Source organism: Eleutherodactylus coqui, chromosome 4, assembly GCF_035609145.1.
Source record: "Eleutherodactylus coqui strain aEleCoq1 chromosome 4, aEleCoq1.hap1, whole genome shotgun sequence".
Classification (NCBI taxonomy): Eukaryota; Metazoa; Chordata; class Amphibia; order Anura; family Eleutherodactylidae; genus Eleutherodactylus; species Eleutherodactylus coqui.
The window spans coordinates 40,132,090-40,156,783 of NC_089840.1; the positions used below are offsets into that span (position 1 = coordinate 40,132,090).

At 43.2% G+C, this 24,694-nt stretch overlaps 1 protein-coding gene across 1 annotated transcript in view; it reads right to left on the reverse strand.

The window, feature by feature from the left end:
- Positions 1 to 22,938, reverse strand: part of BOC (BOC cell adhesion associated, oncogene regulated) — a 55,718-nt gene extending 32,780 nt beyond the window's left edge. The window contains exon 1 of the mRNA XM_066599311.1: positions 22,565 to 22,938. The gene's annotated coding sequence lies outside the window, so the exon portion shown is untranslated. The remainder of the gene's footprint in view (positions 1 to 22,564) is intronic.
- Positions 22,939 to 24,694: the final 1,756 nt, after the last annotated feature.

Consider the following 24,694-nt stretch of genomic DNA (forward strand, 5'->3'; position numbering starts at 1 on the left):
TATTGGATATGGACCCCACTGGATGCATATACACCAGAAGGTATGAACTGTACCTTCAAAAGCGATAGTTGGAGTGAATTTTGTGGATTTACAGCTCATGTTATATGTCTGCTTAGCACAAAATGTCCATATTTGTTTATCCCATGTTAAGTTGTTTTCTTGGCACACCAGCACTCCTACAACAATCGTGCTTAGCAACGGAGGGCGCTAAGGAACCGATTTTCATCAAACTTAGGAAAAAAATAATGGTTACCTGCAACCAAATCTAAGACAGCAGCATGAATTCCATACTGTAAGGTGTAGCAATAGCAGACTTATGGTATTGAAGCTTGATGTGTACCACCCCCTGAAATTGGAACAATATGTAGATATTTCCACTATAGCAAGTAAAGCGCCACAGTGCATTACATGAAATAACATCCAATACGTCATGGAAGTCTATATTTGCTAAGAAAATATACACAGTGGTCAACCATCTCAGGTCAGCAAATCAGTCGTGGTTCCTGAACAAGACCACTGAATCTTATTATTACCCCCTTCCCTACCAAGAAGGCTCAGAGTAATCAGCTGTACATTGGCAGAAGATGAGCTGCTGAGACTTGTAGCAGTAGTGTGTATACTCTGAGATGTCTCCTTACCATTGAAGGGGTCTGCTAATTCTATGAGACTACATACTGTAAATTGCTGTACTTTAAAAAGTGCTATACTGAGAGCAAAAGTGGGGGTGCTGTTGCATTGGTGTCTATTACGGTTTTGTGACAGAAACAGGTACTGCAAACGAGAAATATAAGCGGTCATTTTAATAAGTTTTGAAGAAAACATTAGTTCAAAAGCCCTGAATCTGTCACACTATGGACAGAGAGTAACACATTTCACTGAACTCAAAGAGGGTTGTCAAAGAGAATCTGAGATAATGCACCAATCCTGAGGCTTGGCTTCTAATGTGCAAAAGCCAAGAAAGTGAATTTGAGGCCAATCTAAGATTTTTTTTTCAATCCCGTGTACTTTCCACACCTAAGATGATGATCTCTTCATATAAATAAACGTTTTTGTCTATGGACGCACACTAAGTCAGATTTTGAAGCCTCCCCCTCTTCCCCCTTATTTCATACCCACCGGAGAGAGTCCTGGCAGAGATCCCCAAACTGCAAGGCCAGATCCTCATCATTCTGGGCTCTGTTTTATCTCAGCCTGGCTATTTCTGGCACTCGGAGGAGTACGGGGGTTTGCTAGTGGGAGGTTGGACGCTTATGACTGCGTGGAAACTTGGCCTTAAAAGTCTGCGTCTTGTGAGACGTCTTTTATTATTTCATTTTTCTTGATTTTTCCTTCTTATACTTGGCAGTTCAGCCTAAACAAGTGATAGAGAAATATTATTGCGGACGCTACGCCACCCAAACTCCTAGTAACTCCTTTGTCACCAAAATGAAGCAGCAACATGAAGAAAAAAATGTTTAACTCTTCCCCACTGAGGCGTATATTTTTTTTTAGTTGAACCAATCTATTAGATTCTGAAAAATCAACAAAGTTGTAACTTTATAAGTAAGTGGTAACTAGAGGCCTCTTGGGGACCACTGGATGAGCTAGTGGGTCATGTAGAACGAAGCTGAATGTAGACTACATCTACAAAGATGGCTGCCGGGAATCACAAAGAATGTACATAGGACTATTCAAGGATGCATGGTGTACCATAGAGGTAGAAGACCAGGTTGGTCTTGTCCTACAGATACAGTTGAGGGCTTCCAAGACCTCCTGCCATGTGTGGCTAATTTTGATTTTTGCTATGGGCCTTTTATCTTCTATGTAAACCACTGGGACCATTATGATTTGCTGGGCAGCACTGAACAATGATGAACTTGAATCAACCACCTGAGAACCTCATAGACAAGCCCCTTTAAGAATCTAAGTTGCCGGCCATAAAGTTTTTAGACTTGGTTCTCATCCCGACTTAAGTGTACATACACATTTAATAACACCACATTATAAAGTAAACTCCTCAGAGCTTTATATAGTTGACCACCAAAGAGAAAAATTTTTCATGATCTGTCCAGTCCTGTTTTCTGTCAGTAGGATTATATCCCCAGTATGGGTGGAGAGGCCAGATCAGAGGTTGGACACATAGAACATCTTCTGGAATGCAGTACATTCTCGTACTGACAGCCTGAGACTCTTCCAAACTCATAAAAACTCTCATAGAGAGAGGGATAGAGTAATGGATAACTATGGAAGATAACTGTACCCAAAAATAGCAGGAAATAACATTAGAAGGATGAGATGGAGCAGGACTTGTAAGATAATACTAAGTCAAGAGGTGGAAAAAGGTCCATCTGAGCCAGAGGAAACGGAAAACGGATTAAATAAGTTGTGATCGGATGGGTACTGCGAAAGACTTGCCAACTTCATCTTGGCAGAGGAAGCTCCAGACGATGACCTGTAAGGGATATATGCTCTGGCGGGCCAAGGTGTACCACAACAATCAAGAATACACAGACCACCTTGAAATGCAGTAAAAGAGATGGGAGCGTCGGAGGACGTGTGATCATTCTGCATCCCAAGGAGAAGGAAAAAAGTATGTATGAATTTGGAAGAAAATCCACAGAAAATAAACAAATTCCTAGCAGAAGGACGTATGGTCCAAATGTCTCAGGTCTCTTCCAAGAGAACCTGGCGCTTTCCCCTCACACACTCGGAGCAGGAGGAATTTCTCATAGACTTCGATTCTTAAACCCTACAATTATTTTAGCTAAACCTCATTTAAGGCCGAATAAAGAGCAAAAGTACAAAAGACCTGGAGGGGGAAGAAGAAGAACAGGGTGTTTTTTACTTTTCCCTTTTCCCCAATTCTCTTTAATTTATGTCCCTTTGCTCACTATCAACTCAACTTGACAAGCTTGCTAATTGGATAAGTGCAGATCCCACACTCTTGGGATGCCAGAGAACTGGATGGGTTAGGGTGGGAGAGGTTTTTTTTTCTTCTTTGGGGTTGGGGGGGAATCATTGGTTTAATAGTAGGGGGGGATCCTCTCAACATGAATTCCATCTGCTTTTTTTTTCCTCACAACCATTGAGGATGCTTCTTGAATATTCATGAACTCTTCTCTCTTCCACATTGATGCCCCCTCCCTCTACCCCTCTCATAGCATAGGACAATACCTTAGCTAACAGCCCCCCCTCTATGCATTAGATAAACACAGGCAGTGTCAAGTGTGAGGAGGGACTACAACTGCCAGTCATGGATTGGGTCCACAATGAGACCCACTAATATATTGCATGCTTTCCATATGGGGGCTGCGTTGCCCATGGAAACACTAACAGGCAGAACGAGGCTTAATAGAGTCCGTATTCATTGTAATGCAGCAAGCTGGCTCAAGAGACTATTGCCCCGTGGGTCGTTTTTCTTTATATCTGTACCCCCCTCCTTTCATTTTTTTTTCTCCTTTTATTGAAAAGGGACAAAAGACCAAGGTTGCTTAAGGGTCCCAATCTGGAGAGGATCGGGGGTCTCAGAGAAAAGACTTTGCTGAAGTTTGGGAGCGCTGAGGAGGGGTAAGGTTTCAAAAAATAGGAGACTAAATTTAAAAAAAATGTGAAAGTTAAAAAGCAAGCAGAGGTGCCAGCTGCCCACAGAAAACCTGCAATAGCTGGAGGGAAGGAGGCTTTATAAGATACAAAGGCCTGGCATGGAAAAAGGTTAATGCGTAATAGAAAAAACAGCTGCTTAAGACGAGAGTGATGTCTGACCACCCGCCTCGAAGACGTGGCCTAGGCCAAAAACTCCTGCCAACCGTGCAATGGCGACAAGTCCCCGCACCCACAGCTTAGAGTCCTTGAAGTTTAATGGAGTGTCCCCAGCACTTCATCTATTATATAAGTCCAAAATAAACAGTTCTGCTCCTCCTTCCTTATCTGTGGGTTATCTGGTCACTGTATCTGTTCCTTGTCCTCTTCATTCATCTGCACTTTGCTTCATCTTAGGTCGCCATGTTCAGACAAAATAGTGGTACGGCTGTACTCACACGGAAAATTTTCCTGCGCTAGTTCTGTCCGATTCTGACCCGGACATAACTCGAACAGGAAAAGAACCCATTCGCTTGAATGGGCTAATTTACATGAGTGATTTTTTTTGTTGGACCCAAAGTCTGAGTTAGAAAGAAAATCACGACATGTTCTATTTTTGGGCAATTCTTGTACAGAATCACCCATTATTTTGTACAGGAGCATGAAAAAAAACATGCAATTTGCATGTGACTGTGATACAAGTGCAATGCATTTTTAATGCAGGTTACTATGGGGAGCACATGAAAAAAAAGAAGCAGGATGTGGACACCAAAAAAAAGCATGAAAAAGCATGAAAAATTACCAACTGTCAAGTTTTTCACTGAACAAAATCCCACTTGCCTGTGTGAATACAGCCTAAAGTACGTTGCGACAGAGGTTCAACCTTTCTATAGCACAGTGTTTCCCAACTCCAGTCCTCAAGGCCCCTCAACAGGTCATGTTTTCTGAATTTCCTCAGTATTGCAGAGCTGATGTAATTATGATCAGTGCCTCAGCTATTGCCACAGGTGGTCTTACTATAGGATATCCTGAAAACATGGCCAGTTGGGGTCCCTTGAGGACTGGAGTTGGGAAAGACTGTGCAACTCAATTTTTAGCATTTGTAATCTTGAGAGTCCATGAAATTCTAAGCTTTAGCTCCTAGAACCATGAACATCTGAATTAAGTGTCTAGTAACATGAACACCTGAACTACAAAGTCTAGAACCATAAACACTTGAACTATCGTGTCTAAACCCACAGATACCAAGAAATCATCTCCTAGAACAACAAACGGTTAAACTATAGAATTTAGAACCATGAACACCTAAACTTCTGCAAAGAGAACCATAAACAACTTATAGGGGTTATACTAGAATTACAAGTTATCTCCTATCCAAAGCAGTGAGAACCCCACCAATTTTGAGAACAGGGATCCCGTGTCCCCCTTTCTTTTCAACTGCGGTCGTATTTTACACCCCGCGGTGAGGAGGAGAATAGATAGAGCGACATTTGCGCAAACTCGCCGCCGCTCCATTTATTTTCAATGGGACTGGTGGAGATAGCCAAGTACAAGCGCTCGGGTATTTCTGTCAGCCCCATTGATATCAATGGGGTGTTGACTGCATGCTTGACCAGCACCCCATGCAGTGTGACATCAGAGCAGTTGGGAGACGCATCCCTGTAGTGATGAAAAGGGGCACACGGGACACCCGCTCTCAGGATTGGTGGGGTTCTCATCAATTCCTCAATCCCAGCCAGTGTGAGTGGCCATGATGATATTTGTCACAGTTGGCGGACACATGCTGGAGCTAAATGCATATGTTTTTATGATCTAGTTGTCTGTGCTGTATCTCCCCCCTCATCATCGTTATGTAAATAGGCTCATCCTCTAGTTCTTCTTTGGGATTAGTGCATCTCTACATGTTTGTGTTTGGAACTTTGTGTCACCTCCTTCCACCCAGCCACATTTGAGCAGAGAGCTTCACACTTCCAACTGTGTTCAGAGCAAACATGGAAGCACAGAACAGAGAAAAGGTTTATGTGGATTTAGCTAATCTCCAGCTCTGTATGATGTCACTATCGGGAAGCTGCCGCTCTGCACATCAACAAGTCATTGACTTTTTTCTTTTGTGCCACTGAGTAAATAAATGATCCAAAGAACGTGTGTAAACCACAGAACCAAAAGACAGAGGTACAAGGAAATTCACACCCATTATATTAGACATTGAAGGCTATACTTTCACTAAAGAGCGCTGATGACATCACTAAGAACGCAACCTATTCATTCATTAGAAAGCAGTAACATCACTGAGAATGCAACCTATCCATTCGCTAGAATTAATCCTATCTATACACTAAGGACTAGTGACATCACTGAGAGTGAAGCCTAACCATTCACTAGAGAGTAGTGATATCACTATCACTGAGAATGAAGCCTATCCATACACTAGGGAGTAGTTACATCACTGAGAATGCAGCCTATTCATTCACCAAAGAGCAGCAGTGACATCACTGAGAATGAAGCCTATCAATACACTAGGGAGTAGTTACATTACTGAGAATGAAGCCTATCCATACACTCGAGAGTAGTGTCATCACTGAGAATGAAGCCTATCAATACACTAGGGAGTAGTTACATTACTGAGAATGAAGCCTATCCATACACTCGAGAGTAGTGTCATCACTGAGAATCAAGCCTATCCATACACTTGAGCGTAGTGTCATCACTGAGAATGAAGCCTATCAATACACTAGGGAGTAGTGACATCACTGAGAATGAAGCCTATCCATACACCCGAGAGTAGTGTCATCACTGAGCATGAAGCCTATCCGTTCACTAAATATTGGTGACATCACTGAGAATGCAGTTTATCCTTTTACTTAAGATCTAGAGTAATTATATCATTATCACTGAGAATGCAGCCTATTCCTTCACCAGAGAGCAGCAGTGACATCACTAAGAATTATTCTTATCCATTCACTAGCGAGTAGTGACATCATTGAGAATGCAGCCTATCCATTCACTAGAAAATAGTGATATTACTATCACTGAGAATGAAGCCTAACCATCCACTATATACTGTCTCCATCACAGTGAATACAGCCCATTTATTCATTAGAGGGCAATGACATCACTGAGAATGCAGCCTATCCGTTCACTTGATATTGGTGACATCACTGAGAATGCAGTTTATCCGTTTACTTAAGATCTTGCGTTACACAACCATAAAAGGGTTAATGAGTGGGTTTTCTAATAATTTACACATTTTGATCCCGTGCAGGATGTGGCATTCTTATTTCTGTGCCTGCACTCGTACAGCGACCGCACCTTATAAAGTGGCTTTCAGACCACAGAGGGCTCCCCTTGTAGGACGCAAACAACCCCTGGATGACGGTGATGTGTTCGCTCATGGCTCTTTAAATAAGCCTTTTAAATCCCTCATAAAAACAAAGTAATGAAAGGCGGCCATAATCTGGAAGTTTGCTCTAGTCAAGTGCACTTATCCCAACGCCTCAGCGTGAGTCCTGAGATGGCTTTAACAGCCAAACAATTAGATGTTTAGGACCATGTCTTCTCCCCTCCTCCCCTCTACACCCAGACAAAAGGCATCCCTCCCACACTTCCACTTTGTAGAAGTTACCTTATCCTAGGTCCACACTTAGTGGACTTTCTGCAGTAGAAAATCCGTCGTGGATTCCTATCAATATCTGCATGTAAGAGGCAGAATTTTTTGTGCATATGGTGCAGATTTTAATGCGGACTTCACCTCGCCATTCGAGGAGGCGAAATCTGGGCTGAAAACATGCTGCATAAATTGATATGTTGCAGATTTAGAATTTGCACCGCAGGTCGTTTTATGCCGCAGCATTTGGATGAGATTTCATAAAACCTCGACTACACTGCAGGTAATGTTAAACGCTGCAGATGTTCCATAGCCGATTCCCCCACAGAAAATCCATAACATTTCCGCTACGAGTGAATAAGACCCAATTCACGCGACGACATTTCTCTGCAGATTCCATGCCAAAATTTGCATGCAGGTTTGCCCCATTGCTTGGGGCTAAATCAACGCGCAGATGCCCATGCAAATCAACAGCTGAACTCCAAGACTCAGATTACTGAAGCGTCAGATCCATGTTGGAAAAATCAGACGTGTATCTGACTCTTACTCGCGTGTACGAGGCCTAAAGCGTGAGGAATATTTTCAGCACGGATGTCACACCAAAACCAATGTTGGATTCCGCACAATGTTGCCATTCAATTGAATGCTATGGAAATCTGTACTGTATTTCATATTACGATGTGGCTCTGGCACTTCATTAAAGGGGTATTCCTATTCCGCTCAGGCAAAGTTGTCGTTAAATGAAAGCAAATCAAATATTATTAAAATTTGCAATGTGGTTCTGCTTTGGATTTTGTCTCTGTAGCTCTAGAAACCATCGTTTCTCCTGGCTCTTCAGAAGTGTTTATTCTGGTTGCCGTGGATACGACCAGTAAGCATTCCAGCACTACTCAGTGGGAACAATCAGGGTCAACTTTATTGCTCTTCAGCTTCCAGTTTGGGATTGTTGACCAATAACAGGCCAGCGCTTAGTTGGGCCATGTACAGGAAGGAAGTTCAGAGCAGAGAATTGTGGGAAATGTAGTTTTAAGCTGCATGTCAGCAGGGATGGGGTGGCCATCTTGGAAAATAACGATGAGGGTAAACATCAGAAATACAGACCAGGATAAGAAGGTAACGGATGCCCGGTTTATACCCATAAGCACCTGTGTATAAAAATGGTGTAAATACTTTCCATATCTGGAATTTTTGAAAATTCGCTTCCCAATTGAAATACCCCTTTAAGTTGTGTGAATGAAGATGATTAAAGCTCCAGGTCTTCTTTCTCTAAGGAAAAGTATCTAATCTTATGTGTGATACGGTCTGCTGAGCTGTGTATCTAATCTTATGTGTGATACGGTCTGCTGAGCTTTGTCTCTAAGGGCCCTTTTACATGGAATGATTATTGTTCCGATTCTCATCATTCAATGTAAACACTGCCAGTGACTGACCGATGAATGATAACTCATTAGCTTATCGTTCGTCGTTCAATTTCCGCAGGCGTAATTGTGAAACTAAGTCGGCCCATGTAAAAGGACTCTAAGCGCGGGCTCACATGGACAGATTTATATTGCAGATTCCGTAACGGCCATTTGCGATGAAACGCGGGCATTGAAAGGCATGCATCTGTGCTTCTTCATTCACACTCACAGATATGAATTGCATATTCCGTAAGTGGAAGAAAAATCGCAGTATGCTCTATTTTGCTGTGGAATCCTTGCGGATGGCCTCCATTGATGTCGACGACGGCCGTCCAACCTGCAGCCAATACGCATTTAACATTGCGTATGGGCTGCAGGTACCCGTGTCATCGCTAAGCGTCGGCGCAGGAAATACAAATAAATAAAAACTATACTGCGTATGACCGCCTGCGGGCCACTGCCGCTATGCGCAATAGAATTAGTTGCCGAACACAGTTTGTCTGGCCGCCTAATTCTCTCATATGTGATACTGTTTGCTGAGATGTGTATCTAATTCCATCATGTGTGATACTGTCTGCTGAGCCCCTGTATCTAATTCCATCATGTGTGATACTGTCTGATGATCCAGTGTATCTAATTCCATCATGTGTGATACTGTCTGCTGAGCCCCTGTATCTAATTCCATCATGTGTGATACTGTCTGCTGAGCCCCTGTATCTAATCCTATCATGTGTGATACTGTCTGCTGAGCCGCTGTATCTAATACTATCATGTGTGATACTGTCTGCTGAGCCGCTGTATCTAATCCTATCATGTGTGATACTGTTTGCTGAGCCGCTGTATCTAATCCTATCATGTGTGATACTGTCTGCTGAGCCGCTGTATCTAATCCTATCATGTGTGATCCTGTCTGATGATCCAGTGTATCTAATTCCATCATGTGTGATACTGTCTGATGATCCAGTGTATCTAATTCCATCATGTGTGATACTGTCTGCTGAGCCTCTGTGTATCTAATCCTATCATGTGTGATACTGTCTGATGATCCACTATATCTAAGACTGTTATATCCGAACGTAATTCCATCAGGTCAGAAGTCTGAGTATCTGATATCTGTATGAGAATGATGAGCCAGGCGCGGGCATGCTGGGTATGAAGAGGTTACTCAGCACAATAAGGCAGTGATCTATATTATGTGGGTGACTATCTGTGCCCACATACTGGAAAGATGACGAGGAATTTTCTGACTCATAGCATAAATAAAAGCCAAGCTACGAAACTCGGGCAGAAGACTGGAACTCCTAGAGAATCTCCAGTTACCAAACCACCCGGGGACTCTAGGATTACAGCGGTTGTGCCAACACTGTGCCCTAACAGTGCCAGTAACACAGGAGAGGGGGGCATAGATATGAGGGTATTAGATTATATATAACCCTATAGACTCCTACCCTGCATCACTACTTATTCTGGAAAACGTCATGTCTTGCGCTCTAATCACATCCAAAGCTGCACAAGCAATTCTGTTGTTCCGTGGAGTAGTTTGGAAGTCTTAACCCCAATGCAAACACAACTATTCCGGGTCCTGGCACCTACCTGCCAATCACATCACATGGTTGTTTTACAATGGTGAAGTGCTATATAGAACTTATATACTGTCCTTTTATAATCAGGCTTTTGCGAGGAGGACGACAGGCACCGACTTGTTGGGTCCCATTTTTACTAACAACCGCCCCCCCTATAGCTGCACCACTGTTGCTGGCTGCTGCCACTTGGAATTCACCCAGATCTAGTCCTAATAATACAGATCCTTCTGCACGGCATTATAGGAGATATAGTGTTCTTCAACAGTCTCTGTCCCAAAATGTGCCACAGTAGGACAAACTCTGCATAGTCCCCAAACCAGCAGGGGGCGTCGGTGAGATAAAAACCTGCAGAATGAAAAGTCTGAGCAGGAAACCAGCAGAATTGTGAAGACAGCTTTGGATGTGATTGGAGTATAAGATCTGATGTAACTGAAGATAAGTACAAGATAAAGCAAAGTTTCTGCAAAAGTGCTCAGTATTTGTCCTTGAAAACTGTGTACCCGTCCTTTATATACAAGATCTGTCTGTGACACTTCCCAGTTCAATATTTCGGAGTTATTAAAAGTTCAGCCGGCTCCTTGTTTAATGCGTTACGGAACTTCAAGTCAGGAAGAGAACAAAGAATTGATCCACATTCTCCTTCTGACATCCTGGAAGATCGATAGGACAACCCTGAGCATTGCTATACTATTAATGTACCGGCCAAGGACACGACACTGCAACGTGAAGGCTTAGAATATACAACTTAACAAGTTGCCTACATTTGGAAGTTAATTCAAATAGATGTGCAGGAGAGAGGCTGTCAATGTTTCAAGTCTAATGCCAAAGGGATACACACTGATAGATTGTAAGCTCTTGTGCACAGTACAGCTGCAAAATTATAATTGTAGCCACAGCAATGGTCAAAAAATATACAGTGACCAAAATAATACCGCCATATAGTGTCAGATACCTTTAGCCATACAGTGGTCAAATATTAACACTAATCAGTCTCTAAATAACTCGCCACAGGGCTAAAATAATACTACCATACAGCATGTGATTAATACTGCCATAACCATGCGTAAATAACACTTTTGTACAGTTCCTAAATAAGGCCCAATGCCCACGGACGGATTTTCACTGTAGAATTCGTGGCCAGACACCCGCCGCAAATTCCGTAGCAATGTCCGTCCATAGACAGGCTAGGTTAAAAGATTCTCCCCGCCCACAACCGAAAATTAACGTCAAATTTCCTCTTCTGTGGGAGAATCATAGCATGTTCTATTCTGTGCGGAAAATCGCATGGACGGCTTCCATTGACTGCAATGGAAGCTGTCCGTCCTGCGATACTTCCGTAATGAGCACTGTGGAAGTATAACGGGAATCCGCCTCATAGCCGAGCGCCGGCGCGTCATGTGCTGCACTGCACATGCTCGTTGGCTGAGACACGGCAGATCCAGACAGGTGAGTATAGGGGGGCAAAGTGTCTGATTCCGCTGCGAGATTTCGCAGTCGGAATCCGACCCGGCCATGTGCATGAAGCCTTAGAGTGGCAAAATAATACACTTATACAATAGCATTCTAAATAATAACACCAAATGGACCACAAATAATACTCCCATGCAGTGTACAAATAATCCTTCCATACACTATACTACTACCATACAGTGTCATACACTGCCCAAATAATACCCCCAAATTGTCCCCAAACAATCCTCCCAAAAATGCCTAAATAATGGTTGCAGAGACTGCCCAAATAATATCCCTACATGGTACCCAAATAATGTTCCCATAAAGAAACTAAACAATGCTTACAGACACTGCCCAAATAATAGCACTAGACAGTGCACAAATAATCCCCTCATAAAGTGTCTAAGTAATGCTTCTAAGCTCTGCTCAAGTTATACTACCACATAGTGCCCAAATAACGTTGCAATACAGCATCCAAATAATGTTTCTTTACGGTGCCCAAATATCATTGCCACATGGTGCCCAAATAATGCTTTCAGGTACTACCCAAATAATACCCCCATACAGTGCCCAAACAATACCACCATACAGTGCCCAAACAATACCACCATACAGTGCCTAAATAATGCTCCGAAACTCTGCTAAAAAATACCACTACATGGTGCCCAAATAATGCTTCCATAGGGTGCGCAAATAATACCACCATAGAATGCCCAAATAATACCACCATAGAGTGCCCAAATTCCCTGGTTTTTCAATCCTTGGCAGCATGAGACGCACTCCTGAATTTTCCATTTCTTATTGCGCAATACTGGATATTTAGGAGTTGTGAACCGCAGGGTAAAATTAAAGGCACAGAATACATAATTGCTTCTCTCAAGACATTCCAGTTCTGAGCAACTCATTTATCAGACGCCGGATAAAAGGAATTTCCCTGAATTCTACATAGATATCGGACACTTTATAAAGAACGGTCCTTCGCTCCTCTTGCCTCTCCTTTGCTACACTGGAGTCTGGAGGTTTTGAGTCGTTCTCTTTTCTCCTGAGTGGTTTGAGGCACTGGGGTTTGGGGTTTGAGGTTTCAGGTGACCGGGGATGGTATTAATGACCTGAGGTCGTGTTTTCTTAAGGTTTGTGGCATCTCAGCTCTTGAGGCAAATCAGACTGTAAAACCCCAAAGCTGTCACCAGACCAGAGCAGGAGGGGGCGAGCCGAGGAATTTGGGATCTTCTATTCTGGACATTACATTTATAGGGCATCCTATTGTGGACTTGTAACTACGATATTATATACGCCACTTCTGGGCGACACATTATAACCTGCCGCCGCAGACAATCGCGTCCTTTATTCTTTGCCCGCACCGGCTTCTAATTAACCACAGCTGGAGGCCGCAGTAAATGACTCCATCCCATTATTAAAATGGAGTACAATGAAACTTACAGGAAACCCTATAATGCCGCCTGATGTGAACGCAACAGGCGCAATAAAACCGCCTCCCCCCTACTAAGCCGTAAATTGTTGGAATAATTTTCGCAACATGACTCATTATTCTACAAAAATACCATCAGCGTCCGACACCGTACTTTTTTACATTTTTGTAAACTGCCTGAATTCTGTATAAAAATCCGTATTTAGACTTGCGGATTTTGCTGTGGATTTTGACAGCAGAATATTCCGCAGGCTGTGAAATATTCTGCCCGATGTGAAGGCAGCAGAGCAACCAGCATCTTCATACGAACATACAGTACAGCAGTCCGTTTTTGCTTAGGACTGTTAGGATATGTTCACACGGCGGATTCTGAGGCAGAATTCTCAGCACGGAATCCATCTGCAAAACCGCGGCAGAAATCCGTGGCTATTCTGCCGTTGTTTTTGCCAAGGATCTGACTGCGAATTTATTGCTGTCAATGGAATTCGGAATTTCCCAGTATGGAATTCCCAATGCGTTTCTGCGTGGATCCGTGTAAAGAAATAACATGTCACTTCTTCATGTGGATCCGCAGGGGCACGAATGGGAAATTCTGCCCATTGACGGCTGAATCCGTGAGTGGATCCGCAGCAAACAGACAGTCAGAACAGCCGCAGATTTCTGCCGCAGTTTTACAGGCAGATTCCATCATGTAAACATACCCTTGGGGGGGCATGATGGGTGGGATTTGCAGCTGAATTTCCATGCGGACCATCCGCACGGAAATTCAGCTGCATTTACAGTAGCAGCAAAGTGGATGAGATTTAGAAAATTTCATCCAAAAGCTGCGAAAATAATCCACACAAAACCCGTGCAGACATTGCGATGCGATGTGAATTCAGCTCCACAGCATGTCAATTGTATCGCCATTTCCACTCTTCTCAATGAGGGGGTGAATTGTGCACAGGAAAAGTTCTCGTTCGTCGTTTAGTTTATGCATGTCTAAAAACTAAACGATTGTCCCGTGTACGCAGTCATTCATCTTTCTGTGTAAAAGCGAATATTGATGGGGCAACTGTTGGGCGTTCTGCGTCCAACATGTTATCCTGTGTAGAAGGGCCTTAAGCTGTTCGGGGTCTATTATACAAACTTGCTGACTCTTTCCAGTATCAAAAAGTAGAATCATGACTGTTGGTTTCCAGTTGGCAGAACATGGTGGAAGCTTATTTCACACTTAGGTCTCATTCACACGGTCATCGTATGTGATAAAGCCACAACAAATGGTACCGGCCATAGCATGCAATGTAAAAGCGGATTTCCATGCCCACGAGTAGCATGCTCCATTTTCAGCCAGATTCTGTGCAGACAGCTTCTGTGTGCATTCGGCCTTACACGGGCCGAACTGTCGGGTAAACGATTCCCGACAGCGGGTCCCAGTGATGCTCACTCCTGTGCTGTTACATAGGAGCGAGTATCACTAAAAGCGCTGCCAACATGGAGGCGGGGCGGCTGGGGAGTGCTGTCCTACTGCCCGCCTCCATTCACTGTAAGCAGACAGTCGTTCAGAAATGAACGGCTCCTGTTTACACTGAGAAGCTCCTTGTTTAGTTTTCTGCATTCAGAAACTGAACGACTGAACAACTCTCGCTCGGTCGTTCAGTCTCTGCATGCATTTACATGGCACAACTATCAGTCAAACTCCCGCAGGAGTGCAGGTATTTAAACAACTATGAACAATAATCATGTAAAGGGGCTATTCGGGTGCATTACCAAAATAATGGATTTACTGCAGATAATGTGCAGAGGAAACTCTGTTCAGAGGTTCCATCGCCGATCCAGCACACATGCAATGCTTTATCGTCCGGTACAATGCTGGACAGCTGAGCAGTAACCAAACGGACCCTATTATAGTCAATGGGGTCCATTCAGCACCGTCCAATTCCGTCATAAGATGCATCCCGTTCAGCCCGGGGATTCCCCTTTCTTGCTTCGCAAATGGAGCTGGAAAACGGAACGCCCGACGAGGATGTTAAAGCAGCCTTACATCTTCGGCAGCCCTTATCTTTAACTTCTTGTAAATGACAACCCTAGCATAGGAATATACTTTTCCATACAACCAACTCCGCTAAATCTGACAAACTCAACTCTGCTACGTCTGAATAAACAGAAAACGTATAAGAAAAAAGTGGATTTTGTCAATCTTGATGTTAACGACGGAAAGAAAAATAATCACATACGAATGGGTAAGTGTCAGATTTCAGCCAGTGAAGAGAAAATGGGGTGTGTGCGCTGTATGTGCGCCCTGGCTGGCTGCCGGCACACGAGTAGTTAATCACACGTCTGTCCTCATTTGACTTCTGGCTGAAATCATCTCATAAATTCTGATCGGAGACGATGGAAATTTCTACATCATTAGAACAGAACTGCGACCCACCTGCATCTCTCAGCACCATAAGGGGGGGTTTAATTTGATTCTGTAAAAGTTAAGATTGTAAGCTTTTCTGCCCACTTCTCCCTGATTAAACACCGCTACTATGTGTTGCCAAGTACAGCGACCGAATCAGCGGAACTTAAAATCCGTAAGCAGCCATTTGCCCGTTAGCATACTTCATAGCACAGAATGCATTTTGAGAACACGAAGTACGTGCAGACAGCGGGATTAAAGCTCACAAGGAACAAAACCAAAAACTTTTTCCAACAAAGAAAGTTTTTTTTCTTGTGCCGCAGAATGATTTCTGAGCCAAAAACTAGTTTGTGTCCCTGAAAAAGTACTTTGTGTCACAAAATAGTGATATGTGTCAAAACAATAGATTTTGTAAATCAATGTAAACGTTTTTGTGACCTTGTCCCAAACAGAGCGACACAGGGCAGGGGGAGGAAGATCTGGCAGCGAAACCCTCATAAGCACCACTGATCTCCACCTATAGAGAATAAGAGGCCTCAACTGGTGGCGCCACTTGTCTCCAAGCAGTTGCCTGAACTTCTATGGTGCTACCAAGCAAGCAGAGATCTTAACAAGATGAATCTCATGGAAGGTAATAGGTGTTGTGCATAACTGCTGAAGCCAGTGTGCGACTTGGGTCATATATTGTGACTGGAGTCATAAGATTGTTGCCGCCATAGGTGAGGTTTAAAGGGATTGTCCAGGGGTGGATGATTTTTAAAACATAGATGCAGATGGGTAAAAGCAATAAAATCAGTGATACTCACCCATTTGTTCCCAGTGCTACAGCTTCTGCCATCTTTGTTTGGGAATAGCTACCCCCTGACTACTGCAACCAATCAGAGGCCACAGCAGTCAGGTGCCGTTTTCATGGCATCACAGCTCGGATCCTGGGAGCCATGATGCAAGGAACACGGCATGTGACCGTTGTGGCCTCTGATTGGCTGCAGCAGTTAGGTGGTAGCCGTTCCTAAAAAAAAGGCTGGGAAGATCATGGGACCTGCAGCGCTGGATCAGCGCTTATTAATTAAAGGACGGACCCCTAATGACATGCCACTACAGGGCAGAGAGTACGAATATACCTACTTAATAGGTGCCAATCGCTGCCCTTAAATCTAAGATGTCACTTCTTGGGGCGAATTCACATGGGTGTATTTTCTGTCTGTATTCATTCTATATTTTTCGGACAGAATACGGACGCACTGACTTAAACTGGGGTATTTACATGGATCAATGCCGCGCGTAAAAAAAAACAAAAAACTGCAGCGTGTCCCATTTTCGTCCATATTCGCAGACCGAAATTATCCATTGAAGTCTATGGGTGCATAAGAAAAAAAAGCGCAGTGAATACGCATTACCATCCATATTCACTGCTGATTTTTTTCACGCCCTCCGTCCTGTGGTTTGTGACAAACCTGCCATCGCTTGGACCTTCTTATGTTTTTTTGTGCATGTGAAAAACACAGTGAACACTGATTCCACACAGCCATTCTAAAAAAGCACCTAATAGGCACCAGAATTGCATACACCAGTGGGAATGAAGCATTAGGGCGCCTTCACACTGACGAGAAAAATCGCACAATTTTCGCGCGATGCAAGAGTGAGTAAAAATGCAGAATCATGAAACCAATGATTTTCAATGCTTTCCTTCACATTCGCAATGTTTTTTTATTGCATCGCAAAGCACGAACCTGCGGTTTGCGTGCGATGTGATGCGTTTTTAACATTAGAAAAGCGCCATTGACTTTCGCGTTAAAAAACCGGGCCAAATCGCATGAAAAAAAGTGTGAGAAAATCACAAGTGGCAGTGATGTTTTTGCAAAAGAAAACAGCGCTGACACTCAAAAATTGTGGGAAAAAGTTGTGATATTGTCGCGATTTTCTCATGGCGATATTGCGATTGCTAGTGTGAAAGAATAGTTCATTTAATGGTTTCTGCCTCTGCAAGATGGGCCACGAAAAAGTAGCCCGGCAACAGACTCTTATGAGAGCTGTCAAAAAGAAAATTTGTCTCTGTTGCCCATAGCAACCAATCACAGCGCAGCCTTCATTTCTTATACTGCTGAGGTAAAATGAAAGCTGCGCTGTGATTGGTTGCTATGGGCAACAAAAATTCACTTCTATGGAGCTTTCATAAGCGTGCGGTGGAGGGATACTTTTTTGTGGCCCACGCTGTATATATACTATATACACTTCAGATGATGACATAAGTGGTAACCATGTTGAGGCAGGAGGCACTACATGCCTTGTCTTCCTCCTGCCTGCATTGAGAGCATGCTGGGAACTGGTGTTATGTATACCGCCATTGTGGCCTTTATGTCAGGGACAATCTGCAGACGCTCGTCGCTGAACCCCTTGTGTTTTACGGTCTCTACCCCCCCATATCCTGCGGTCACACACATACACCTTGTCCGCTTTGTAGTCTATTCTCACACCTCTGAATCCCCCCATAAACTCCTGACATAGAGCAGGTCCCCACACCGGGGTCTGCTCCAACAGCGAGCAACATGTGGTAGCGTCCTGCTCACACCTCCGTGGCTGACAGGATTGTACAGTCTAGATTACAGGGGGCCACGGGGGGCACAACCAGTAACATATTATATATACAGCGTGGGCCACAAAAAAGTAACCCATCACCGCACTCTTATGAGAACTGTCTAAAAGTAAGTGCCTTTGTTGCCCGTAGCAACGAATCACAGCGCAGCTTTCATTTTACCTCAGCAGTATAAGAAATGAAAGCTGCGCTGTGATAGGTTGCTATGGGCAACAGAGACAGTTCTGCTTTTAGGATGTGTTTACATATTGCGGAAATTCTATGGATTTTCTGCAGCAGGAGGTTTCGTGGCAAAATCCGCTGTATTTCTGCATCAAATACAGAGTCAAAATCTGCCTCATTGGTATGGATTTTGACTTGAAATCAGCTGATTTCGCCTTGCCACTCCTCTCACCTCATGGAGCAGCCCTCAAACCCCTCCCCGGGTAACCACTACTAAGCGCCGCGACACCTGACCAGCGGCCACAGCGCTTACTAGTGGTTGACGGTGAGGGCTGCTCCGTGCGCTTCAGTGAGGGGCTGCTGGTTGTGAGGCGAATGGAACGGCAGGCCAGAATCAGCTGCAAATCCGCATCGACGACGCAAGCTTTGACTCTGTTTTTGATGCGGAAATGCTGCAGATTTGCTGCGGAATTATCTGTTGAATTTCCACTGCGTGTGAACGTACCAAGACTGCGGTGCCAGGCTATATATATATATATATATATATATATACGGAATCAGGGGCGTAGCTAAAGGCTCATAGGCCTGGGCGCAAAACTTTATCTTGGGGCCCCCCAGCTTCTCTTAATGCCTTAACGCAGAGGCGTAACTTGAAGCCCCTGGGCCCCCATGCAAAACCTGTAACAGGGCCCCAACTATAATGCTTTATTCATAGTACTGGGCTCCCTATATGGAGAACAGAGGCCTGATGGGCCCTCTAAGACTTCTGGGCCCGGGTACAACTGCATTCCTTGCATTCCCTATAGTTACGCCACTGTACGGAATAACGTAAATGACCCCCAGATGAAGTACTTGATTCCGACAGTCAAGACATTCAAACAACTTTTAACCTGACTGGGGGAAGGGAAGTGACAACCAGCTACACAATAACAAAGCAGTTTTCACTTTTTTTAGCCCCTCCTCCATTACAATGGCGTTTCACACCTTGCAGCGTGCGGGTCCAGAAAAGGCTTACTCACATGAGCGTAATTGACGTGCGTATTACCTGCATTTTATTTTTAATGCAAGTAATACAGTGCTGAAGTCCCATTGACTTGTATTGGCGTATTTAAACGTATGCAGAATGTCCCATTGTGGTCCGTGTTAAGGACCGAAATAGCTCATTGAAATCAATGACATTTTGCAAATATGCGTGATGCATTGCGTATTTACACATTAAATCAATGGGGTCTTTTTGCGCTTTTTTGTAAATGCGCAGTGATCACGGCATATTTCTACATTTCGCAAAAAAAATGCAAGAAGGTAAAAATGCAAATAGTTTGGTCACATGACTACGCAGCGTATTTACACGAATGAAATATGCATTAGCACTGTGTGTTATGTTGTAAAAAATGTGTGCATAATACGCAGGGCAAATACGCTTGTGTGAGTGAGCCTTGCACATCTGTCAAGCTCAACCGGATATCATTTCTTTGCATGGTACAATGGCTCCTTGAGTCATGGGTAGAGGTTGTTGCTATATTATAGTCTATAATATACAGTGTATTATATAGGCTCTATAATATAGCAATAACCTCTGTCATGACTCAAGAAGCCGTCGTACCACGCACAGGTGACAGAAAAGAAATTATATTTGGCCCACAGGCCACAAGTTTGATACCCCTGCGAGAAGGCAATGTTATCAGATGATAGATGATATATGACTTCTAGATGATAGATGACTTATAAGGAAGTATGCAGTAGTGATTTCACTTGTCACCGCTGCATCTCTAATGTAGGAAATTCATATGTAGCGCTGTCTGGGCAGGTACAGTATGCAACTTGTGGAGGAGTTGTAGCTTCTTGGATTGTGTAATACATTGAGGTGCCTATGCAGTATATGCAAATATAGCAGATATAGCAGGGCTGAAGTAACCCTTTAACTCTTTCAGGATTTGTATCACGATAAGTATTGATAATGTAGATTCACCTGCAGGGATTTGTGATACCAGCATGAAATGTGACGATTGAAAAACTTATCTGCTCCATCTGACGAACTCAACTCTAGTCTTTCTGATAATCCTAGTTCTGCTGGATCTGTTAGGGCTCATTCACACGGGTGTAAATATGCCATGTGATATGCAGTGCATGAAACCCATTGATTTCAATGTGCGTATTTTTCATGCGATTTTCGGTCACGTCAAAAAATACGCAGCAGGTCCTATTTTGGTGCATTATACACACCAAAATAGGGCGTTGAAGGGGGTGGAACTGCATAAATATGCAGTGAATATGGATGTATCATGTGTATTCACTGCATATCTGCGCATAAAAATGAACGGCCTTTCTTGCATTTCTTTGCGCATATAAATATGCAGCGAATACACACGTAAAAAAAGTGCAATCATGGCCCAAATACACAAGGGAATAGGTGAGTTTCGGTCTGCGAATATGTTGCATGTTCACAGACCAAAATAAGCTTACGCCAGTGTGAATGAGCCCTTAAGCAGGTCTTCTCCACCAGGGAAGCTCAGAACTGCGCCATACAAATAAGCAAGCTCTGCTACATCTTGCACACAGCTCTTATTCACCCATCAAACTTAGCTTTATGCAACTGGACAAACCCAGCTCTACTCCACTGGACAAACTTAGCTCTTCTCCATCAGACAAGTTCAGTACAGTACCTACAAAGTAACCTAGTTCTGCTCCATCTTGTAAGTAGGTGTTCTCCACCTGTCAAACTAAGCTTTGTTCCATTGGACAAATTCATTTCAGCTCCATTAGACAAACCTAGCTCTGCTCATTAGGTGTAATCCTCTCATCTCCAACTAAAAAACCTACCTCTTCCCCACTGGACACATTCAGCTCTGCTCCTTTGGACAAACTTAATTCTGCTACAATGAACAAACTTAAGTCACAACGCGACCTACATATATAAAAAAACAACAAAAATACACAATCACAATAAAACACCAACGAAAAAAAAATACAAGGCACCCAGATTACCTCCACTGCAAATACTACTGACTCAGATCCCCAATACTGGTATCATGGCAGAATCTTAAACCCAAGAAGAAGCAGTAGTTCATAACAAGAAGATCCCACAACTAAGATGCAACACATAATAAATGTCATGAAAACTCCACAACGGGGCATCATATATAATATCTCAGTTTCCAGCACTTGACTACGGGTCAACACAGACCCAGAAAAAGAAGTCACCCCAAGAAGAGGCAGAGTGTGCAAAAAGTTTTTTCAAAAAAAATCTAAAAACAATTGAAAAGTTCTGTACAATTCCAAAAGCTGCACGTCCTTATCGAAAATAGTTATTTTATTTTTTCAAACTATTTTATCATTCATTATTATTATTGATTAGTATATCAACAAGTGACTCAAACAGATTTTTTTTTAACTTCCGAGCGGCTGATATTCATATATAAACTTTATATAATACAACCCAACATACAGGCAAAAGTCATCACATCACATTAGGGAATTATTACACTACTAATCTTTTTCATTTACGTGTTCACCATGGCAAGAATTTTTTTTAACAGAAAAAAAACATTAAACCTGTTTGCAAATACCCATATAAAAACTATAAAAACATTAATATCTATATTTTTTTATTTACATAAATAATTAATATTTAATTATCAAATTAAAAATATTACTGTAGAATGTATTTTTTTAACATGGTATTTGTAAATGTAAATATATTTATTTTCTTATAGATTTTGATACATATTACCAGTTTATATGTCAAATACTGCACTCTGTATACAGTATCTCACATAGCAGGCCACTGGGGTGTTGACAGATGTTGTTTTTGACATTCCCAATTAAGTACATTATAAAAAAAAAAAAAACTAAAAAATAACTAAAAATGAAATAATCTTTAAAAAAAAAAAGTGAGAAGCAAATAATAACATAAAATCTAAAAATACATAAAACTATTTTATATACTTCTGCACTTTAATAGTATAGGATATGACAGCAGGTATAGGATGCTTGACTCTAGGACAGAACATCCCACAACCTCACCCAAAACAATGTCAACTCAAACATCAACATTCCTGCAGAACCCCAGAATGTCATGGAAGAACATTGCAGAATCTTCAGTTACAACTTCTTCTCTTCATTCTCCACTTACAATGTTCACATTTTTCCAGTAGAAGGAAAACCTTCTGGATCCAGCATTAGGAAGAAACCCGGGACATCGGGATCAGCCACAGCCAACTAGGCCCGGCCTGGAAAAGCTCAGGGGCTAAACTCTTCCCAGACCCCAAGAACTGGGATAAACATGAAGGAATCCGATATCCCAGGGATTTACTAGAAGGCCTTTATGAGTTTTCTCTTCCGAGACGGAAAATTCTTCCCTAAGGGAACTTGAAAAAGAGTAAAGAAAAGTTTGCACTTACCGGAGGAGGTAACAGCCGGAGTCCTCGCAATGTAACAACCCGTCTCTCCTATGGATACATTTAGATATATGGAATTTTGCAGATTTAAAAGGCCCTCCTTGTGTTTGATTGTGGAGCTCCTCGGGTTAGAGGGAAGTTTATAGGAAGTTAGCAGTGAGCATGTTCTGGGCTTTGCTCTGTGTATGGGATCTCGCCTCTTTTTGGATGACTAGCTCCTAAAACAATCCCCTTCTTTAGCAGGATAGGAGCCTCCCCTCTGAGAGCAGGGGGGAGAGAGGGGGAAGGGAAGGCGCAGGAGAGGAGGCTTGTACCAAAACACACAACTTCTTCTTCTCCTGCATCAGACTGTAGTAAGGAGGAGGAGAGAAGAAATCCAGCAAGTGGCCACTTTACTCCTAAGACTTGAGAATTATGGTTTCTGTAAATTGCAGATGAAGCCACATGAAGGGCCTGAGGTGGAGGGAAAGTAATGATGATGATGTTCTGCAGCCTGTGGTAGTGGTGTGGAGGGGGGGTTAGCACAGAAGATGGCAGGCCGGACCCTCCCCCCAGCAGTGTTTTGTGGGGTATTTGAAAGACCCTGTAATCCGCCCACTATTCATGAGGGGTCTGTGCAGCTGCTTGGGACAAAAAACATTACATTTTACTCATTGGTCACAGCAGCAAGTTAGTTCAGACATTGTGTGAGTGAAGGACGCAGGCTTCAGGATGCCCAGCTCTGCTATAACTGGGTGTAGAAGTGAAAAAGCATTTAAAAAATGTTTTAAAAAATTAACCGCCCATTACAGAGCCTAAAAAGTTGTCATTCAGATTGTCATGGTGTATAAATCTATACTGTTACACAAGTTTTCTCTGACTGCTTTTTCAATGTGTCAGTCTTCACTGCAGCATTAGGATTATATTGATGAACCAGGAAGCCCAGGATGAAGCGCTGATGAGTGCTGCAGTATATGAAAGGAGACTGAAAAAAGAACTGGAAAACACTACCCTCTGTGGCTGATCTATGATGACTCCTGGGGGTTCTTTAATAAAAAGAAGGAGGTTTTATTGTAGTTTGATGGAATTAGAATTAGAGGTTTAGTACAAAGTTTAATTGCAGAATAATTTTTTAAAAAGTTATTCAACTTTCTACTATGGTTTGTTTTATTAAGTTCCTCTTGAAGAATAGAAACATTCTTGTATCTGAAAATCTGTAGAGACCAAACACAGTTGCAGTGCCTCATAGTGATTCTCCGCTCACGGGATTCAAATCGCAGTATGCTGTGATTTGCCGCGATTCTCCGCAGTGAGCCTATCTGTCAGATAGGCTCAGTGCGGAGAACCATCAGCTGTCTCCTGTTCCCCGGCGGCGGCTCCCGCAGCAGAGATCTGCCATGGGATATCACTATGACCATGGACAGGCAGCCCTATCCTGCACTGATCCTGAGTTACATCCTGTATTAGGCCTCATGTCCACGGGGAAAATCAGGCCCGCCGCGGATTCTTCATGTAGAATCCGTAGCGGGTCCCTCCTGCCCCGCGGACATGAGGCCTAAAAATTAGAATAAACTCACCTGCTCTGGACGATGCGGATCTTCCTTCCTTCGCGGCTGGATCTTTTTTCTTCGGCCTGGCGGATGTGCTCGGCACTTCAATAGAAGCCTGCCGGAGCCGTCCCCGCGGGAGACCCGCACGAAGATGGAGCATGTCCATTTTTTTTCCCGCACGCGGATCTACGCCTGACGGGAAAAATGACATCCGCAGGTATTTAACTACCTGCGGGTGTCCAATGCATCCCTATGGGGCGCGGATCCACGTGCGGGAGAAACGCTGCGGATTTTAAGCCCGTGGACATGAGGCCTTATACTGCAGAGCTGAACTCCCTATTCTGCTGGTGGAGTCACTGTGTACATACATTACATTACTTATCCTGTACTGATCCTGAGTTACATCCTGTATTATACTCCAGAGCTGCACTCACTATTCTGCTGTTGGAGTCACTGTGTACATACATTACATTACTTATCCTGTACTGCTCCTGAGTTACATCCTGTATTATACTCCAGAGCAGCACTCACTATTCTGCTGGTGGAGTCACTATATACATACATTACATTTCTTACCCTGATTGTTCCCAGCAAGAGAAACCAT